This window comes from Urocampus carinirostris, chromosome 6, assembly GCF_059441175.1.
Source record: "Urocampus carinirostris isolate Australia breed hairy pipefish chromosome 6, RoL_Ucar_1.0, whole genome shotgun sequence".
Lineage (NCBI taxonomy): Eukaryota > Metazoa > Chordata > Actinopteri > Syngnathiformes > Syngnathidae > Urocampus > Urocampus carinirostris.
Window position 1 is genome coordinate 46,231,696 of NC_142354.1, and position 19,663 is coordinate 46,251,358.

The 19,663-nt window shown below is 46.7% G+C and overlaps 1 protein-coding gene across 1 annotated transcript in view; it reads left to right on the top strand.

Moving 5' to 3' along the window:
- Nucleotides 1-19,663, top strand: part of chl1b (cell adhesion molecule L1-like b) — a 61,593-nt gene that overhangs the window by 13,284 nt on the left and 28,646 nt on the right. The gene's annotated exons all lie outside the window — the stretch shown is intronic.

Here is a 19,663-nt window from a genome sequence, read left to right on the forward strand (position 1 = left end):
TCTTTGTACAGGAGTTTCAGGCGACATTAAAGCAAGAATAAAACCAGAAAATGATAAATAGCAAATACGAACAAAGTAGAGTTCAAAAAGGGGATGGCAGATGATCATGAAAAGGCAACTCTAAAGAGGTGGCTTTTGAGTCTGGATTTGAAGGTGGCAGGACCAGAACGGAGACAGGACCCACTCGCGTTACGTTTCTCTCAGTTTTATTGGGAGAAAGGAAAGGGTTGGAAAGGTGGAGGTTGGAGAGGTCGGGGAGGAGCAAGGTTATGAATGGCGATGTAGGTGATGAGCAGGATTTTGTAGTTGATTCTATGGTAGATCTGGAGCCAGTGGAGTTGCTGAAGGAAAGGGGCGACGCGATGGCCAGAGGGGGTTTTGTCCATGATGCGTGCAGCAGAGTTATGGACCGGCTGAAGTTTATGGAGGCGTGAGGTCACAAAGCTATAGATGAGGATAGGGGTGGTGTGGGGGTTGAGGGAGGGGCCACGATGCTTGAAAGTAAGCTGAGCGGGCGATGTTATTTATATGAGAGCGAACTGTCGAGGATGACAGCCAGACTCGGAACTCGGAAAATGTCTGTCTCCAAGTCCTTTGCTGGTGATAGGAAGGAGTGGAGAGGTGTTGTCAAAGGATAGTGGTATGTTTGAACGCGTTCTAAGGGATGGGCAGGGCACCCGTATAATGCGGCAGGGGTAAACCAGTGAAAGCTATCGGGCCCTGCTGTTGAACAGAAGAGTGTGTTGTGCCACCCTGACCCGAGTGACGCGGCTGCTTCCTGGTGTCCCGTTTCATCTTGAGGGACCAAAGCGTGACCGACTCGGGTGCCGAGGTGCCTGACTTGGTTGGCCAAAGTCCCCCAAAAACTTTGTGTGTGTTTTTTTGCTACTTTTTGCCTCTTTTGTTTTCTTTGTTTTTGTATATGTGTTTGTCTTCCTGACAGTCACCCCTCTTGAGGGATATGAGCAAGGTAGATAGATCGATCGAAGTCCTTCCACTTGATATTAGCTTTGGGTAGATCTCGTCTTTGGAGCTATTTTTCGCTTGACGAAAGTTGGTGTCGTAGTATTTTCAATCTATTTTCAAACTGAGTTCTTTTCATGTATCTTCTGTTTTGACATATTATTTTGCTCAATTTTACTCCCCAAAAATGGCAGCTCGTGTTGATTGTAGTTTCTTTTTTTAACCACCATCATTTTGCTCTTATTCATGACTATTTTTCTCCTAGCATTTTCACAATTTTTAGCTTTCGATTCGGATCATGGTTTTATGTTAATGTGCTTAAGTCATTGCTCTAGGATTTGAGATCCTTTTTGAACTCACTGCCACAATGGATTTATTTTGCTTACTTTGAATACAGGTTTTTCACAATATTTTAACGTTTGTGTCACGGTTGCCTTGGCGCCCAATCGGTCCCCGCCGTGTGACGCCGGGTTCTGTCACGGTTGCCACGGCGCCCCATTGGCCCCGCCCACGGACAACGGCTGAAACGCGTTGACCGATTGCTCCCTGTCACTACTTAAACGCTGTCTTGTGAGTCGCCTTTTGTCGGAGCGTCTACGAAACTCCTGCTGAACTCTGTTGTGATACATTAAGCCCTGTGAATCCCCGTTTTTGCCTGTGTTTTGCTCCTGTTTTGTTCTCACCATGATTTGTTTGATTTTGACCACTTCCTCGTTCCGATCAATCTACTTCCACGACCAACGATCCCCGAAAGTGCGCTCATTCCTCTTCTCCCCAATAAACTGAGTAACGTCACACGATCGGGTTCCGCTTCCTGTTTCCTGTTCTGGTTTGTGACAGTTTGACAGATTTTTCTCAATTCCATCATTGTTTTTTTCATGATTCTACAGAAAACAGCTGACATTTATGGTATTTTTCAATCCGTTTTGAAACAACCATATTAGAACCATTCTGCTCATTTAAATGACTATTTGTATTGGACTCTTTAGACTCTATCTGAGCTTTTTGGGAGATCATTTTGTCGTATTTTTCAGCAGCAATTTTCCACTTTTTTGTGAAAAAAAGGCGACTTTGAATCAGAAAAACATTTTTAAACACGATGGCTCCCTCGCACGCCGGCCCGATAAATTCAAGGCAAAAGGAGTCCTAGGAGTCCTATTATTTTGGACGGCGAGTTCCGAAAGCTTCTGGCGGGAACAAACGCCGGCATTCACGGACGTCCAAGATGCAAATTTTGCCCGGGCCGAGTCTCAACACGTCGCCGGCTTGCCCTTTCGCTGACAGCGGACGCTTTTGGCGCATTCACTCACTTGACGATGACGCAACCCGGCCGGTACGGATACCGGGCGGATGCTTTTCAAGCCTTCTTTAGTGCGATTCAGAAAATGAACTCGGAGAGTCGATCCGTTAAACTTCTTTTCGTGCTGTCGAGACGTCCTCTTCCGAATACGGCTGTAGAGGGGTGGGCAAACCGCGGCCCGGGGGCCGCATGCGTCCTGTCAGGTCTTGCGATCCATCAGAGGAAAATAGAACGGTAATATATATATATTTCAAAAAGTACTGTTAAGAAAAATATGTCTGTCTTATCCCTGGCGAGCATAAAAACATCATTTTTCTTTGCACTCGTGTGCGACGTTCAATGAGCCGGCTACTTTTTTTCCTTGCTTTTTGTTTCACTTTTGTCACAATTCTTTCAATTAAAAATTCCTTCTGAACTGGCCCAATTGTATTCTGACCTATCTAAGTGCTTAAAAAGAGAGATATGATTTGACTTAGTTCCACTTGAAGTTTTTATTGATACATAAATACTTTTTTGTCACAAGCCAGGAACGGAGACGGGACCCAATAGCGTTCGTTTTACTCATTTTTTATTAAGAAAGAGAACAGCGCTTGCATCCGATGATCGTCGGTCACGGGTAGCTGATGGCAGGAACGAGGGAGTGACACTTCCGTGTCAAGCGAGGGGAGTCGTTGGCAGCGAGAAAACTGGTCGATGGCCGGGAGGGAGGAGCAAAGGCAGGAAAGAGTCCAGAAAAGAGGTCGACAACATGTATCAGGCAGGAAACAGGGCAAAAACAGGTCAATGGCCGGGACCGTAGAGCAAAAACAGAATCTGGTCCAGAAAAGAGGCCGGCAACAGGTATCGGGCAGGAAAACAGGGCAGAATAATGTCGGATAGTACAAAGCTTGCCTAGCTGAGAGCATAGGTTCGCAGAATGGTCTGACACTGGTAACAGGGAGCCAGGGGGTTTAAAAAGTGTAGGAGAGCCAATCAGAGACCAGGGTTGTTGGGGCCAACGGGGCAGCCGCAGGTGCCCCCAATCAGTAACCATGACACTTTTTCATCATTTTTGAGTAATTCAAAGCCATTTGGAAAAAAAGGTCCATTTTGAAACTGATGGAGAATAAAATATAACTTTTGCATGTCAATGTAAATGAGAAAACTTGGATACGCCCAGGTTATCTTGTTTTCCCATGTATCGATCATGTATCAGATTTCGATCTGTATAAAAATTGAAATTGGTCGAATGTTTCCCACTGGCCTCTTTGATCCATTTTGTGGCCCGCCACTCAAAGTTTGTCCTACCCTGCATTTAAAGTAACATTTGAAAGAAAGTTTGTCCAAAAATCCTCCGTCGAAGCAATTTTTCCGTGTAAACGTGGAAGTAGTGCGACACAGCTTTATAAAGGCAGCAGTTAACTTCTTTCCCGCAGCAGTGACAATGGCAAAGAGCGCGTCAGACAGAAGCAAACGATATCTGAAGATTTTTGTCAGATCTGACTTAAAAAATGTTCCATTTCCCAAATTTGTACGTGAAGAAAGTCTTCTGGTAGGACAATTCTATCTCCCGCTACTTCCGGAGAGTCCTACTCGACCGTCATCCGTTTTGGTTTACTCTTGTAAAATTGTTCGAGTACTAATATACTTTTTCCCATAATATGTCATATTATTTATTTTATACATTCCTACATATTCTAAAAGTAGAATGCAACCCATGATTTTTGGGCTGGGTTGATAACTCTCCGTGAGAATTATTTTTGGGTTGTATCTAAAATATGTTTTTTCGAAAATCTAATTTGACCGACAGTCCCTGATTTTCTGGGCTGTGTTCATGACTCTCTATAAATATTATTTTTGCTCAATCTATAAATTGGTTGACGTATAAAATGGGACTTAGTTTTGGTTTTGCGTCATTGTGATGTGGTTGTCAGGCAAAAAGCACCACATGATTTTCTTGGATATCTTGATGATCTTCTGTAAAATTGGTTCATTTTAAAGTTGGAATTTTTTGTCATTGTCATTTGGCTGTCGGGTAGAAAGCAGCCTATGATCTGGGCCGCATTGATGACTCTCTGTCATGATTGTTTTTTTGGTTAATGTACGATCTTGGAATTGAATTTGGATGTTATGCCGAGCACGTTTGGCTGTGAGGTAGAGAGCAGCCCATAATCTTCTAGGCCGTGTTGATGACTTTGTAGAGTTTTGTTTTTGGATAATCTACAAATTGGATATTGGATTTTGGCATCGTAATGGATTTGAAATAAACACATTTTTCTTGTCCGTTGTTTTATTCTCTTACACGTTCATATTGAAACAGTGTTTTGTAGAGGGGGGTGGATTTCTTCTTCCTAGGAGGGACAAGACAGAGAGTAATTGAGAAAAATGGGGTTCCACGGACTCCGATATGGGGGTGGCCTCCTCCCTCTCGCACGGACAGACGCTCACCAGGTTTTACGTAAGCTAACGTCGGGATTATCTTTCGAGCGTGACGGGCTCCAAAAACGCTCCTTAAAAGGCCGGAAAATCCCGCAACTGAAAAGGCGCCGCCATTTAGCTTTGTTACAAGTTCCTAAGAAGGAAACGGCGCTTTTTATGCGTTTCTCCACAAAATTCTTGTCGGCTAACGGGATTAAGGATCTTTAACCCCCAAAATCCCTCAAATGGACAAACTACTGTTGAAGAGGGTGCTCACAAAAACATACGCTGCGAGCAGAATTTTTAGGCTTCAGCCAAGTGGTTAACATGAATGGCTAGAGAAGGAAATATTGGAAAAAAAACTACAAAAGACCTGAATCACGGGACTTAGCAATGCATGTTTAGCCGCGCTTTATTCAGACAGAGCGGCTAACGACAACAATAGCAGCTCCTGGCAAGCTGTAGCCTTGCAGCCGGGTGGCTAAGAGGAGTGGCTAGAGATGGAAAAAGTGGTAAAAAAAATATATATAACTCAACAGTGTGCATGAATTGGCCATTCTCTGCTAAAACCAGGACAAGGTTGCGTGATATGTTGTATGAATATACATTTCTAAACCTAAACTCCTTTATATGATATAGTACACATGTTTTTGATTCGAATCAACAAATGAAGTATTTCGACACTCTTGGGGGCTTCTATAAAATACACGCTTTTTGTAAGCTCCGGTCAGTTTGTGCTTTCTTTGTGACTGTGCCCACACTCCAGATAATCATCTGGCTTTTTCCACTGACTTCAGTGACCCAGAAAAGATATCGATCTACCGGCATCAATGGAATTGATTTCCGAGGCCGCTAATGTTGGGCTTTGTGCGGCAAATTAGCTCCCGGACGGAGCACGAGATAAAAAAAAAAACTCGACGTCGACACAAACCTGGTTTTGTGGAGATGTCCTTGATCAGGTGAGCTAATAGTGGATTAGCAATGCGATGTTTTATCGTCACAACCGACAATCTGCTCTACCGAAATTGGCTAGTTCTTAGACCTAAATTGTGATGGCTTTCTTAGGTTCTACTGACAAATCTGGTGAACAAACGATGCTAGCTTTCAGAGCATTTTCAAGTAGGTCCAAATGCGGTACGATCAGACTTTGCTGGATTTGACATCAGAAAAAGAGAGGGAGTGAGATACAGATAGAGAAAAAGCGAGAGAGGGGGAAGAAAGAGAAATAATGAAATCCAAAGAGGAATAGAAAGAGAGAAAGAAAAGGAGAGAAAGCAAGAAGGAGAGAGATGGAGAAAGAAAGAGAAAGAGAGAAGAGAGAAAAGGAAACAAAGAAGAGAGCCAAAGGTAAAAAGACAGAGAGAGAAAGAGACAAAGAGGAACAAAGAAAGAAAAAAAGAGAGAGTGCGAGAGAGAATGAGAGACAGAGATAAAGAGCAAGAGAAAGAGAGGATAAGACAAAGAGAGAGAGAGTGTGTGAGAATGTGAGAGAGAGAGAGAGCGAGTGAGAGAAAGAACGAGTGAGAGAAAGAGACAGAAAGAGACAGAGACAGAGAGAATGAGAGAGAGAAAGAGAGAGAGAGAAGGAACAGCATTTGTGAGAGACACCTGGCTTTGGCAACAGAGAGTGGATATATTTCAACCTGCAGCTCGTTTTTCTCTTGCACATCTCTGAGTGTTGTCTCGCGGGCCGGATTTAATTCCTCGCGGGCCAGTTTAGGCCCGCGGGCCGCCTGTTTGACCCCCCTGGTCTAGCGGAATTAAGACTTGCTACTTTGGCCGTCCCATTTCTGCCTTCAAAGCATTTCTTCCACTTTGCCGCTAATCCCAAACATGTTTTACAAATAGAGCGCGGAGCGGGTCTTTGATGAGGCGTCTTTCTCTTTGATGGGAGTGTTTGTTGGAATCGCGCTCCAACCAGAGCTATTGTCCGCCGGGATCTGGAAATCGTTCCGAGGATCAAAGATCTGAAAATAACAAAAAAACAATCCCGCTCCGCATACGACACAGAGACTTAACTCGGAGCCGGCTCGCTTCAAATTTTTGGACTCGAAACACGGTCGCCACATTTAGAGCAGTCGATCGTTTTGTAGCAAAAGGGTTCCTTTTACTCACTTTTTATTAGAGCAGTGCTTGCATCCGCCATCCCGTGATCATCGGTCACGGGTAGCAGATGTGGCACTTCTGTGTCGAGCGAGGATAATTGTAGACTGTAGGGATACTGGTCACTAGCCGGGACGGGAGAGCAAGGCCAGTAACGAGTCCAGAAAGAGGTCGGCAACAAATATCAGACAGGAAACAGGGCAAAAACAGGTCGATGGCCGGGACGGGGGAGCAAAACAGAAACGGGTCCAGAAACAGGTCGGCAACGGGTATCGGGCAGGAGAAAACGGGGCAGGAGAATGTCGGAGAGTACAAAAGCTTGCCTAGCTGAGAGCATCGGTTTGAAGACGGTCTGACGGCCTCCTTTCGGTAGACGGGAGTTCAAAAAAGAGTTGAACAGCCAATCAGGTCCTGTGGCTGTTGGCCCCCCAATCAGTATTCATGACACAGGCAATATCGAGAGCTGGAATGATAAAGTCCAGGTGTGGACGCAAACGAGGTACAGGTGGCTGATTTACAGCCAGTCCCCCCGATTTAGGCCCTTTAGTGGGGGGAAACGGGGGGCCAGATCTGACATGGACAATTAAAAAGGGAATCGAGAGCTTTTATTCTCAGGTTCCTACTGACAATGGCATTTTTTTAGCAATAGGAGGCACTGAATACACAACACTGTTCTTTTGGGTGCAGTTCAATTGTATTGTGCATCCATTTGTTGATGATTGGTTGATTTCTTTCCATAAAAATTCTTCAAAAAAAGGATATGTAACAGGAGCGGATGTTTTTATTGGATCTATTTTATGGAAGACCCAATTTGGCCCAAACTCACCAGGACCCTAGCTCTGGGCCCCCCCCCAAGTCAATTGAGTTTGAGATCCCTGTTGTAGAAAATGCGCTTTTGCCAGAAGAACTCAAAAAGGAGAACAATGCCAAATGGCAGATTGAGAAGTTCCACTTGTGGTCCTCCCGGATCGGAGAGCAGGAAGCATCGACCTGAACGTCCACGTCGGCCACTCGACCGTCGCAGAAGGGGCTCTCCGTTTCCGACTTTCGGGGCCCTCCACTCAACCGGGGCGCCCCCCACGTCGTCCCCCAATTGGCCACAAAGTCCGGCAACTAAACCTACAAACCCGACTCCACTCATGAGCGGGGATTCCAAAGCGGGCCTGAGAAAAAAGGAGCCGATGTTGCGGCCAGCCGGCTTTTGTCGCCTCCCCCCGCGTCGGGGGCCATTCAAAGCGGACCCTCCCCCCGTTTTCCTCGTTAAAACCCGGGTGGAAAAGCGTTCCCTCCGTCGTCCATCATCCAGACCCCCGTGTCTCCCCCCCCCCGCTGCCGATTGCCTCTCTCTTTTGTGTGCTGTTGTGGGAGAAATCTTGTTCTTTTGGTAGAAGCTTCATACAAGGAGTCTGAGGACTTGAGAGGGTCCCTGCCAGCCCCCCAGTCGGGCTAAACAGGAGCAGCATGTGGTTCTATGGACTACAGTCATCAATAGGAAATGACTGACGAGGTATAATATTCGTACTTGCGGTGGTAGGTTCTAACTAGGAGTCTCAGGACTCCAGCAGGTCCCCTAGCATCCATGAGCGTGTCTTGGACTTCATTGTGGTAATAAAGGAAAATGAATCGGAAAATCTCCACCATGAGTAGAATAGGTGTTCTTTGCCAGAAGTCCCAGGATTGGAGCGGGTCCCCCAGCTTCTATGTGTCATGATTGCTGATTCAGGGAACCTGCTACTGCCCCGTTGGCGCCAACGGCCCTAGTCGCTGATTGCTTCCCTGACTCTTTTAAAACCCCCGTCTTCCAAGAGGAAGCTGTCAGACCGTCTGCAAATCTATGCTTTCAGCTAGGCAAGCTCTGTATTATCTGACATTCTCCCGCCTCCTTTTCTCCTGCCAGATACCTGTTGCCGACCTTTTTCTGGACCCGTTTCTGCCTTGCTCCTCCGTCCCAGCCATTGACCTGTTTTGCCCTGTTTCCTGCCCGATACCTGTTGCTGACTTTTTTTCTTTGGACTCGTTATTGCCCTTGCTCCTCCGTCCCGGCCATCGACCTGTTCTCTCGCTGTCTACGACTACCTTCGCTCGACACGGAAGTGCCACTTCAGCGTTCCTGCCATCCGCTACCCGTGTCCGACGATCATCGGGTGGTGGATGCAAGCGCTGCTCTCTTTCTCAATAAGACAGAGTCAAACGAACGCTTTTTGGTCCCGTCTCCGTTTCTTGCTTGTGACACTATCGATCCGTTTCGGAGTTGGTTGTGGTCCTAGGGTGCAGCAATCCAGTGAACAATCGATTATGATCGCAATAAATCACCAAATTGTTGGAATGAGTTATCTGACTCCATGAACCAAACACGACCTACATTCATCCAACAATTATGCGCGCGAGAGAAAAATGACAGGAAAGCTGACATTTCACACAGGGGCAGATTTATTTTTCCTAAAAGAAGAACTGAGTGTAAAACAGCAGATGGCCGAAGTAGTGACGTCGGAGTCTGTGGGAAGCCTTCTTCTGGACTCCTTTAGCTTTCTCTTATTGGCCCATGTCTCCCTGCAAGATGGCGTCTCAGCTCCTCCCATGGGCGTGCCAAGGAAGCCCCCGGGGCTTCACAATCTCATACACCCGCGCCTTGATGTCTGGTCAGCAAATCCACGAGTGCTGTTATGCAAATTTCCTGGACAAATTATTGTGCGTTTCGAGCAGCCTGCCCTGACATTGATCTAAAGCCCAGTCCGTGCATATCTTTATTGCATTAAACTGAGTCAATCGAATCCCTTATAGTCAATTGTATAAAATCTTTTACTGCCTTAGTTACAATAGTTGTTTATATGATATATTCAATTGTAATATGCCCCGGAGTGCCATGTTTAACCTCGTTGCATACAATGTTTTGCAAAGTGTATTTCAACAACTATAAAGACGATTCCATTCAAGAAAATTTGACACCTTCCCAAGCTTCTCTCAAGCCAAATGAGAGCCCTATGTAGTTCTAGGGCAAATCAAAAATCAAAATGTAGCCTTTACCAAATTGTTCAAATGCGTTATCTGACTCCATGAACCGAACACGACCTACATTCATCCAACAATTATGCACGCTTGTTTTTTGAGAGAAAAATGACCAGGAAGGCCGACATTTTCACACGGGGGCGGAGGTTTATTATTCCTAACAGCAAATCTAATTGTAAACAGGAGACGGCCCCCGTCCCAGTTGCCCGAGATCATTTATACATTTCAACAAACAAAGCAAAGACATCCCATTATTCCCCCATTGGCTATCTTATCCCCGCATGATGGTGTGCCGGCTCCTCCCATGGGCGTGCCAAGGTAGTTGTTTTTGTGGCCAACGATCTCCGGTCGTCCCGCCTCAGCACAGGCCTACTGTTATCCGAAATGTCCTAGACAATACATTTTCCACACAGCCTGCCCTGCCTTTTACATTGAACTAAAGCACAGTCAGTGAATATCTTTATTGCATTAAACTGAATACCGGTAACTTGTTGTCAATTATATAAAATCCTTTAACGGCGATCTAGTTTGGACTTATGGACTAAAAATGTCCGAGTAGAATATCTGTTCTTCTGGTGTAGAGTTCTTACCACGAGTCTCGGGACTGGAAAGAGTCACACAGCCTTAGTCTATCCCTGTTGGAGGTCTTTGTGGTCTTAGGCCCAAGCGATCCCGTTTTGAGTCTAGCAATCGATGGAAAACGATTGACAATTATCTATGTTTGTTTTTTCTATTGTCTTGTCCTCTTTGGGGTCAATGCCGCCAGTTCTTCTTTGGTGTCCGAGTCCACCTTCTGCACCTTTCTCTCCAAAGTCCACCAGCTCCGAGTCTGGATTCGGGGAATCTTTCAAATGTGTCTTGGGACATTCTGTGGTTGTCTTTGTCAGGGGCCCCATCTTCACTCCTGTCTCTTCAGTAGGACATTTTGGGACGGAAGATTTCCACCTTTGTTTTTCACCAAAACATTTTCCAGTTATCCTGCATTCTGCTTTGCTTTTATGTTGTTTGTGACTTTATTGAGCAATTTTGCGTATCTCATCATTTTTTGAGTCACCTGAATTTCCCGCGTCCTGCGTTTGGGTCCTTTGAAAACGCCGGTCGTCCAGAGTCCACACCGTAAAAGAGTTTCCTGTTTCAAGGCGTTGGGACGCTCTTCGTGTTGCCAAAATCCTTTAAGGAGGAAGGGGCTTTGCCAGGATTGCCTCTTGGCCGGCTGGGAAGGGGGCTTAATGGGCCAGCTAAAGCCATCCAACAGATGCCGTCCCTCATGACATAAGACCGAGCCCCTCCTCGTAAATACCTCGGGAAAGGAATCGGCGGGCGCAAAGGATGACATCGTACCTCGTAAGTACGAACGCGCTACGTAAATAAAATGTCCGTTGAGAAGAAAACCTCGTAAATCCCTTCCGAGTCGGGTGAAATTGTCGTATAGCGGGATAGATGCCTACGCTAATTAGCCTCAGGAGGGACTACTTACGTGCACACGATAACATGTGAAGGATTACGTACGTTGGAGCTACCTTTGGGGTGACGTGACTGGAGCCGGTCCAGGGGAGTAGCAGGTGGATGCAGAGGGGTAAAAGACATCAACGGCCGACTAGATACGGAACTGATTTTTCCCTTTCTAATCATAATTTTCATTCTGTCACGGTTGCCATGACGCCCAATTGTCCCTGCCGTGTGGCACCAGGTTCTGTCACGGTTGCCACGGCGCCCAATTGGCCCCGCTCACGGACACGGGCAGAAACGCCTTGACAGATTGATCCCTGACTCCTTAAACGCTGTCTTGTGAGTCGTTGTTTGTCGGAGCGTCTGTGAAACTCTGTTTTGACACGTCTAGCCCTGTGAATCCCCGTTTTGCCTGTGTTTTGCTCCTGTTTTGTGCTCGCCCCGATCTGTTTGATTTTGACCACTTGCTCGCTCAAGCCTGCTCTTTCCGTTGTGGTCAGACCAAATATGGGGACATCTGGAGGTCAAGTAATACACACTGCCCCTTTAACTTTCATACGAAGGCAGGGACCTCAAACTATTTAAAGGCGAGCAACACTACCGAGGAATGATCTTTCCCAGTCCCGTCACCGGACGTGTTTACCGGGTCAGCAGCTCGACTCTTCTCGGAAAGGCCGCATGTTTATTCCGTGTCTCAACAAAGTACTTGAAGACGGAGCTCGGACGCTGCAGCGGGGTCCGGAGCCACAACCGGAACAGAACACTTCTTCCTCTGTTTCTTAGGTTCTTTGTTCACTGCAGTGCTTGTCAAAACGTGGGGCGGGAGCCCCGGGGGACGCCAGGCTCTTTCAAATACGGAGCCTGGCCTTTGATTTCAGGGATCTTTTTCAGGCGAAGAGAGAAACAACGTTACACTTCACTGCCACCGTGGAGGGAGACCTGCAAAAAGCGCTGTGCTTGCCATGTTCAAAAAAAGCCAAATAAATGAAGCCGTCACTTAGCAGCCAATCACGCTAAGACGCCGAATTTGGCTGAGATGACGTCATCACTTCCAAAACGAAGATCGATTTTGAAGGGCGCGAGAGGATTTCTTCTTCCGAGGGGGAGCGTGACGGAAAGTAATAGAGAAGCACCGATTTAAGGTGAACTCATTTGTGGGTTTATGGATCAATTCCTGCTGTGTGTCTTGGGCAAGTACAGCCTGTCTGCATCCATCCTTCTCCAGACGTTTTTTGGGGGGTAGAGCTTTGCTCCCCCACATGAAAGAGATAGTAAATTGGTATGAAACAGCAGGAGAAGCCTCCCTATCTGACTCGTATGAAGCACCTTCATCATCTGGTTGCCGTTGTTAGTGTAAAGCGTCCTCCTGCTCTTCATAGATGAGGCAGACCTCGGAATTGACGTACATCCGTATTCCAGAGCGGTCGTTCAACAGATTTTCCATGTTTTTGGCATTTTATCCAAAAGGAGAAAAGACATATTTTGATCGCATCTTGCTGTAGCCACCAAGGATGATTTTCTGGGCTGTGTTGATGACTGAACTGTAAAGTTGGATCAATATTTTGGTTTTGGTCTCAAATGTTTGTAAAGACGGACGGCCCCAATAGTATTGATTTTTCTATACGTAAAAATGTATACCTTTTTTCCCGTCTTGCGCGCTTGTTTAGGGTGGTTATAACCCTGGTGAGCCTCTTAGTTCTTGTTTTAAGAGACCTGTACCATCTACCAGAAGAGGTGGTGGCCAGTGTGAGAGAGAGGAATCCTTTATAATGTTGTTGTCTCTGTTGCAGGTTTTCAAAACGGTAGTGTCCTCCGGAGTGGGCAGATACAATCCCATGACTCTCTGGGCAGTGTTGATGATGTAAAGTTGTTTGAATGTCTCAGACTCTGTCCAATTTGCGAAGGTTTTTCGTCAAAAATGTTACTGCCATGTTTGGAAAAGAAGGTTGGACCCAATATGAAGATATATCTTTCTATAAATAGGCAAGAGACATATATTTTTCAGTCTCACGCGCTTGTTTAGGGTGGTGATGGCCCTGAGCCTGTTAGTCCTGGATTTAAAAGGATCTATAGCAACTACCAGAGAGCGGCAGGTCATACAGGTGATGGCCAGTCCACGATGATGTTCTGCAGACTGGTCAGAAAGCCGCCCATGATTTCTTTGGGGCTGTGTTGATGACTCTCTGTCAGGTTGTCCCGTATCAACGCTCCGTAGAAGGACACCGTGGGCCTCATACTCCGACAGTGCTTTATGTTCCCGCGGCTTCTCGTGCAATATTGATGGGGGGGGGCTTAATCGACGGGCGGCGCTACTCAAGGGCGGAATAACGCGAGCGTTACAAGAAAAAACCACGCGATACGCTTCCCCAATCTCGTTAAGTGTCTCGTTTCAAATTGCGTCCCTGCGATAATCTTCTGAATAATGGATGATTTGCGTGGGTGGGCTTGTAGCAGTCAACAGAATTTGATTAGGAGACTGGAGAGAGTGGCGATTAGACGTGAATGGGTTCTGAGGCAGCTAATGCCTTCACAGATAGAAACCATAGCATAATAGTCGGTACTAATGACGTATCTTTTATAGGTAAATATACATGCGAAGGTCGAATGAAAACGGATCGACCTTTAGTGTGAAGTGACGAGCTGGTACAGCAAAGTTGTGGGCGGATGCAGAAAGCGAGACGAGACGATCGATTTTAAAACATTCACATGTGAGCATTGATTCAATGGACTTTAAAACAATGATTACAATTACACTCGTCCCTATTTTGTAGGAGGGGTAATGATCTCGGTATTGATCGTCGCAAGCTTCATTTCCATGGTTATCATCTTTTTGCTTCTCCTTTTAGCATCACGGCAAGCCTTGGTATACAAAGCGAATGAATGCCGCCCGGAAAATGGTTTGTAATTCTGATGCGAAAGGCCTTTACTGAGCACACGACAGTTTGAAATGAATGGAGAAAAAAGACATTGTGGGAGGTGGTTCAGCCACTAGCATATCAACAATTTTGGGATACCGAGACGCGAACCAATAGCAGGGATCTTATGACGTGGAGCAACGTGTTTGAATTTTGGATGTTTTGGGAGCTGCAAAAGGGGTTTTTAACGAGATTAGTACCGATACCCTGGGCTCCCACCTTCCATTGCTAAATAGTTTTGATTCCTAAAGACTTTTCCTTGCCAGAACGACAAACTTCTCCTCCCAGGACTTCCTTTATCCCTTCCTGTTTCAGGTTCACCCATTCCAAGACCTGCCACTCCAATCACCTTGTCCAGTTCCTTCTTAGTCCCACCATGATCCACTCAAGCCAACTTTCTTAAAGGTACTCCCCTTGAAGATTTTCTTCACCCCAAGACCACCTCTTTAGTTTCCCTCGCGAGCTTCCCTCTCAAGATCTGCTCCTCAGTCGTTCTGGTCCCACACCTTCTTCTCACCAGATCTCAACATTTTTCTATGCTGTTAAATAAACACCCCTCTGGAGGGCTTTGATCCCACCCCTTGTGTCCTGCGTTTGGGTCTGTCTGACACCTCGCGACGAAAATTAAGGTAGAAATCTGGCCCGATGAGTGGCTTCATGCTAAGAAAGGATTTCCTGGACGGCACGTGGCGCTCTCCTATCTTGCGGGTCCTTACCATGTATCGTTTGGATTCCTGTGCCAAGGAACTTTCCGTTTTTTCCATATTGGGTGTCATTTGCCAAAAGTTGGGAGACTGAAAGCCAAAGTGGCCGGCCAGATGCTGGAGTGGTTGTCCACGTTGCAGACGTTTTTGCAGTTCTTACTTCACTTGACCTTCATGCACTTTTCAAGAAAACGTGTGAAAGCAAAGTCACGGAGGGGGAGTGGACAAGCTACGGCAGAGGGGCCATAGAAGCTCAAGAGAAAACAAGCTGCAGGTTGAAATCTCTCTCTCTCTCTCTCTCTCTCTCTCTCTCTCTCTCTCTCTCTCTCTCTCTCTCTCTCTCTCTGTCTCTCTCTCTGTCTCTCTCTCTCTCTCTCTCTGTCTTTTTGACTTCTTTTGCTCTAACTTCATTTTTTCCTTTTCTCTCTTTTCTCCTTCTCTTTTCCTACCCTTCGCGCTTTCTTTTCTTTTTTCTCTCCTACTGTCTTTCTATTCCTCTTTGGCTTTCTTTCTTCCTCTCCCTTTCTTATCCCCCTCTCTCACGACTTGTTATCTCTGTTTCTCACGCTCTCTCCATCTCTCTTTTTCTTTCTTTGTCCTGCCCTCTCTCCTTTTTTGTCTTTCTTTCTCATTTCTTTATCTCTTTTTCTTATTCTTGAATCCGGCCCCGGACAGAATGTTTGTTCTGTCGTGTGGCCCGCCCCCGAGTTCAAATGAGTTTGACACCTCTGATATAGATAGAGATCCCAAACCAACAATGTGTAATTCTCGGGTATCTGACGTGAGACCGAAACGTCGGAAGCCAAAAGAACCTCAAGCAGGAGTGTCGCTCAAGGATCTGCCGTCCAAAGCAAGCCGAGGCTGCGGATTTTTTCAATTTCCCGTCAAGTTCATCAATCTCCCGCGGCTGTCAAAGGGGTCAGGGGCGGGCGGGGTTAAAGAAGACCCCGGGGGTCCCTAAATCAAGTCCCTACAATGTAGACGAGGTGACCGGGCAGGGTCGCCCGCCTCCCACTCGCAGATGGTGGCGTCGCTTCACAATAAGAGAATGGAAACCGCGTCTGAGGAAATGCTAAGCGACAACCGGGGTTCGGGGGTTCCTCCTCCGCCAGAACCATCCACTAAGCCCCCAAATGAGCCCCCAGTGGGCAGAGCCAAAGTCAGCAGATCCTTTCTCCAGCAAACTTCAGCCAGAAGGGCCCAAGTTCACGCTATCGATTGTAAGAATGGATTTATTGCAACGTACTCTGACTTTAGTTTGTGTGGAAATCTGCAAAGTCTTAGAGAAGCATCAACAGATGCTACCGACAAGCTCGACGAGAGCAGAGAGCCGAACAGTTCGGGGACTCTCCTCGTAGCCTATCCGGTGAGCCGGTTCCAAACTCATGAGGCGCCCTCTGGTGGAAGAGGGTGCTCTGGACCCGACAACTCCATTGTTTAGAAGGCCTAAGGACGGTTGGAAAAGTATAGGGCAATCATGGGTAGAACTGCTTGGAGAAGTTCTAAAAGTGACCTCCCTTTCAACTCCTTGTCATAATTAGTGATGTGATTCCGCTGTTCCCGCTCCTTTGGCGCCAACTGTCGCAGGATCTGATTGGCTCCCTGTCACTCGGTCCTCTCAGTCCCCTGTTGTCAGTCCGTCTGCGAAACCTCAGTGAACACTAGGCGAGACTTTTTTGACCCTCACTCCTCCCCGTCCCCGTTTTTTGCTCCCGTCTGTTCCCCGGCTTCGACCCGTTTGTGATCCTGACTACGTCTGTTTTCCCTTCCCGGCTTTCGAACTCTTTTTGTCCCCGACCACGTTTTCCTTACAACGGGGTCCTTTTGTGAAAAAAAATAAAAATGAAATGATCTGCATTTCTATAGCGCTTTTCAAGTCAATGACTTCCCAAAGACTTCCTTTGTGTCGAATAACCCGGAAAATGGGGTCAAACTGACCCGATTACTGCGTTGGTCTCGACTGAGGGAAAGCCTTTTTATGACCACTAGGAGGCGAGGCATCTAATCTGTCACCGGTTGTCAGTCCGTCTGCAAACCTCAGATTACACTAGGAAAGCCTTTTTCGACCCTGACTCCCACCTGCTTTTTACTCCCGTCTGTTCCCCGGCTTCAACCTGTTTTTGATCCTGACCACGTCTACTCTCTTGTCCCGGCTTTCGACCTCTTTTTCTCCCGACCACTCTCCTATTCTGGCTTCTGACCCCGACCACGTTTTTGGTCTCCTGTCCCGGCGACTGACCCGTTGTTCCTTTCCCGCCAACGCCATCGCTCGCCACGGACGATCCGCTTCCGCGTTCAGAGCGACCTGCTTCCCGCGTCCAGCAATCACCGGATGGTGGGCGCAACCCTTTCTCTTTCTTCCAATAAAACTTGTGAGAAACGCAACGCAAGTGGGTCCTGTCTCCCTTCTGGTCCTGACACGAGTATACGGAGCGTCACTTTTGCGGCTGTGATTCGGGGTCCAAAAAAGAAAACTTCATTTCTCTTCTTGTTCTGAAAAACGAAGGTTCCTTCATGTGAGAAAAGAAAATCTGTCTTTGGGACGAACGTATATTGTAAGTCTCCCTGGCTGCACCTGCAGACTTGAAAGGTCTGCGTTGTGTTTCTAGGGGGTGATGGTGGAGTTGGAGGAAAAGCGGCCGAGACTTCTTTACCATAGCCGGGTGAAAATGCCGCCACGGGAAAAATAAGGGACAACATTCAAACACTTGCTTGACTTCTTCCTCATGCCATGAGGCTCTTTAACTCCACCCGGGGGAGTAAAAGCCAGGTTACATTGGCTATTTGTGTATTATATTCGTTCTACTTTATTATTGTTTTATTTTCAACACAAGGATACCGCTGGAAGGGTCAATTTCTCTACGGGGATTAATCAAGTATCTATCTATCTAGACATCTATCTAGACATCTATCTATCTATCCATCTACCTTCAAAGAACTTGAAAGACAGTAAAAGTTCAGCGCTTAGTCATACTCTACATCGACTTGAAATTTGGGATCATCAAAAACGCAAAGTCGGAAGTTCGGTTTTGGGAGTCCTTTTTTTGGATGGTATGTCCCGTTGCCATGGATACCATGCTTCTACGTTTCCCTTCGGCATCGCTCCAAACTTCTAACAGTCATTTTTCTCAATGTGGTATAATTGTCACGGTTGCCATGGCGCCCAATCGGCCCCGCCTGTGTGGCGCCAGCTGCGGCTTATGGACGGATTGGCTTCCCTTCTATTTAAGCTCAGTGCTCTCACTCTTCCTTTGTCAGTCCGACAACGAACCTCTGCCCCGCAAGACGTGGGTTCTGACTCGGTCCTGTTTCCTGTTGGTATTTCCTGTCTGGTATTGTTCACGTTTATTGTTGTCCTGTTTAATATGGATTTCGAGTTTCGTTCCCATCTACTCTTGTCCTGTATATTATTCTCTCCAGGTTTCGTTCCTGTCTAGTTTGTCCTATTTATTTTCGATATCCTGTCTCATTATCTATCCTGTCTTTCCCGTCCTGTCCGGTATCGACCCCATTTTGTCCGATATCAATTCAGGCAATCGGAGTCGGTCTTTGGCTTCCTGTCTTTCCTAACGTGCGTGACTTCCCATTTCCCGCAAAATAAAAGGCTTGTGTGAGTAACGTCACGCGTTTGGGTCCTGATCCTGTTCTGGTTCCTGACAATAATGAAGAAATGCCGTACAGAGGGGTTGACTTACTCCACATGGTCATATGGTGGGGATGCTGTATCCTGGGGTCGACTGTATTCCAAAGAATGGAGATGCTTCAAGTTATGGGCTAGCTATTCCTTCATGCCTTTGCTCAGGATTTTACTGGGGGAGGTCATAAACTTTTGCTGGATTTCAAGAAGAATCCATTCAACAGAAGAAAAAAAGGCTTCAATATCAATGGGAATTTGTGTAAGGAGGTCCTAAATCTGGGATTTCGGAAGCCGCTGCTAAAATCGCGGTCTGAGGATGATTAAGTAGGGCGAGACCGGGAAGACGGGCCAAAGCGGACCCTCAGGGGCCACATTGAAGCGGCCCCTCGCTCGGCTCCTCCGGTACTGGTTTGAAAAAAAGCTAGCCTTGTCAGAAGTGGCACGTGGATTGTTCCCCTGTTCGTCTTGTTAGAGAGAGAGAGAGAGGGAGAGGGAGGGAAAGAGAGAGAGAGACAGAGAGACAGTCAACTAATACAGGCTATTATTATTGATACTGAGCGAGTACTGGGATCGGATCGATATTTTTGGGATGGGATGGAGACTACGCAAAATACCTGAAAGTGCCCTCTCTCTGGACAATGGCAGGCGTCCTTAGCTACCGTAGCGACGCCACAAATGAACATAAACCTCTCCTGACAGAGAGCCACACGCCGCAACCCAAAATGTAAGCGCGTCTCTTTCCTGAACACAAACCTGTTCATCCATTGTCACTATGGCAACCGAACAAAACGGCCTCCTCCTGGTAAGAGACGATCGTCTCTCTTTATTTATCTGCAGAGGAAAGTGTTGTCGCAGACCAGAACAGGAAACAGGAAGTAGAACCCAATCGCGTAATGTTACTCACCGTTTTTGGGGACAAGAGGTGTTTTTGTGACATCGCCGCTTTTGGGGATTCGATTCCCTCGGCTTCTCTTCTGAAACACGTCAACTGTTTGGATTCCTTTTTGATACTGTTGAAGTCGGGAGCGTAGATATCCATTATCCGCACCGCTTATCATCGGTAGGGTCACGGGGGAGCTGGAGCCCATCTCAGGCAGTGTCGTTTTTTTTTACCCCCCCCAAAAAAAATCCACGTTTTTACTGCTAGAAAATGCCGTGATAACCATAATCTAATTCAATGATTCAACGT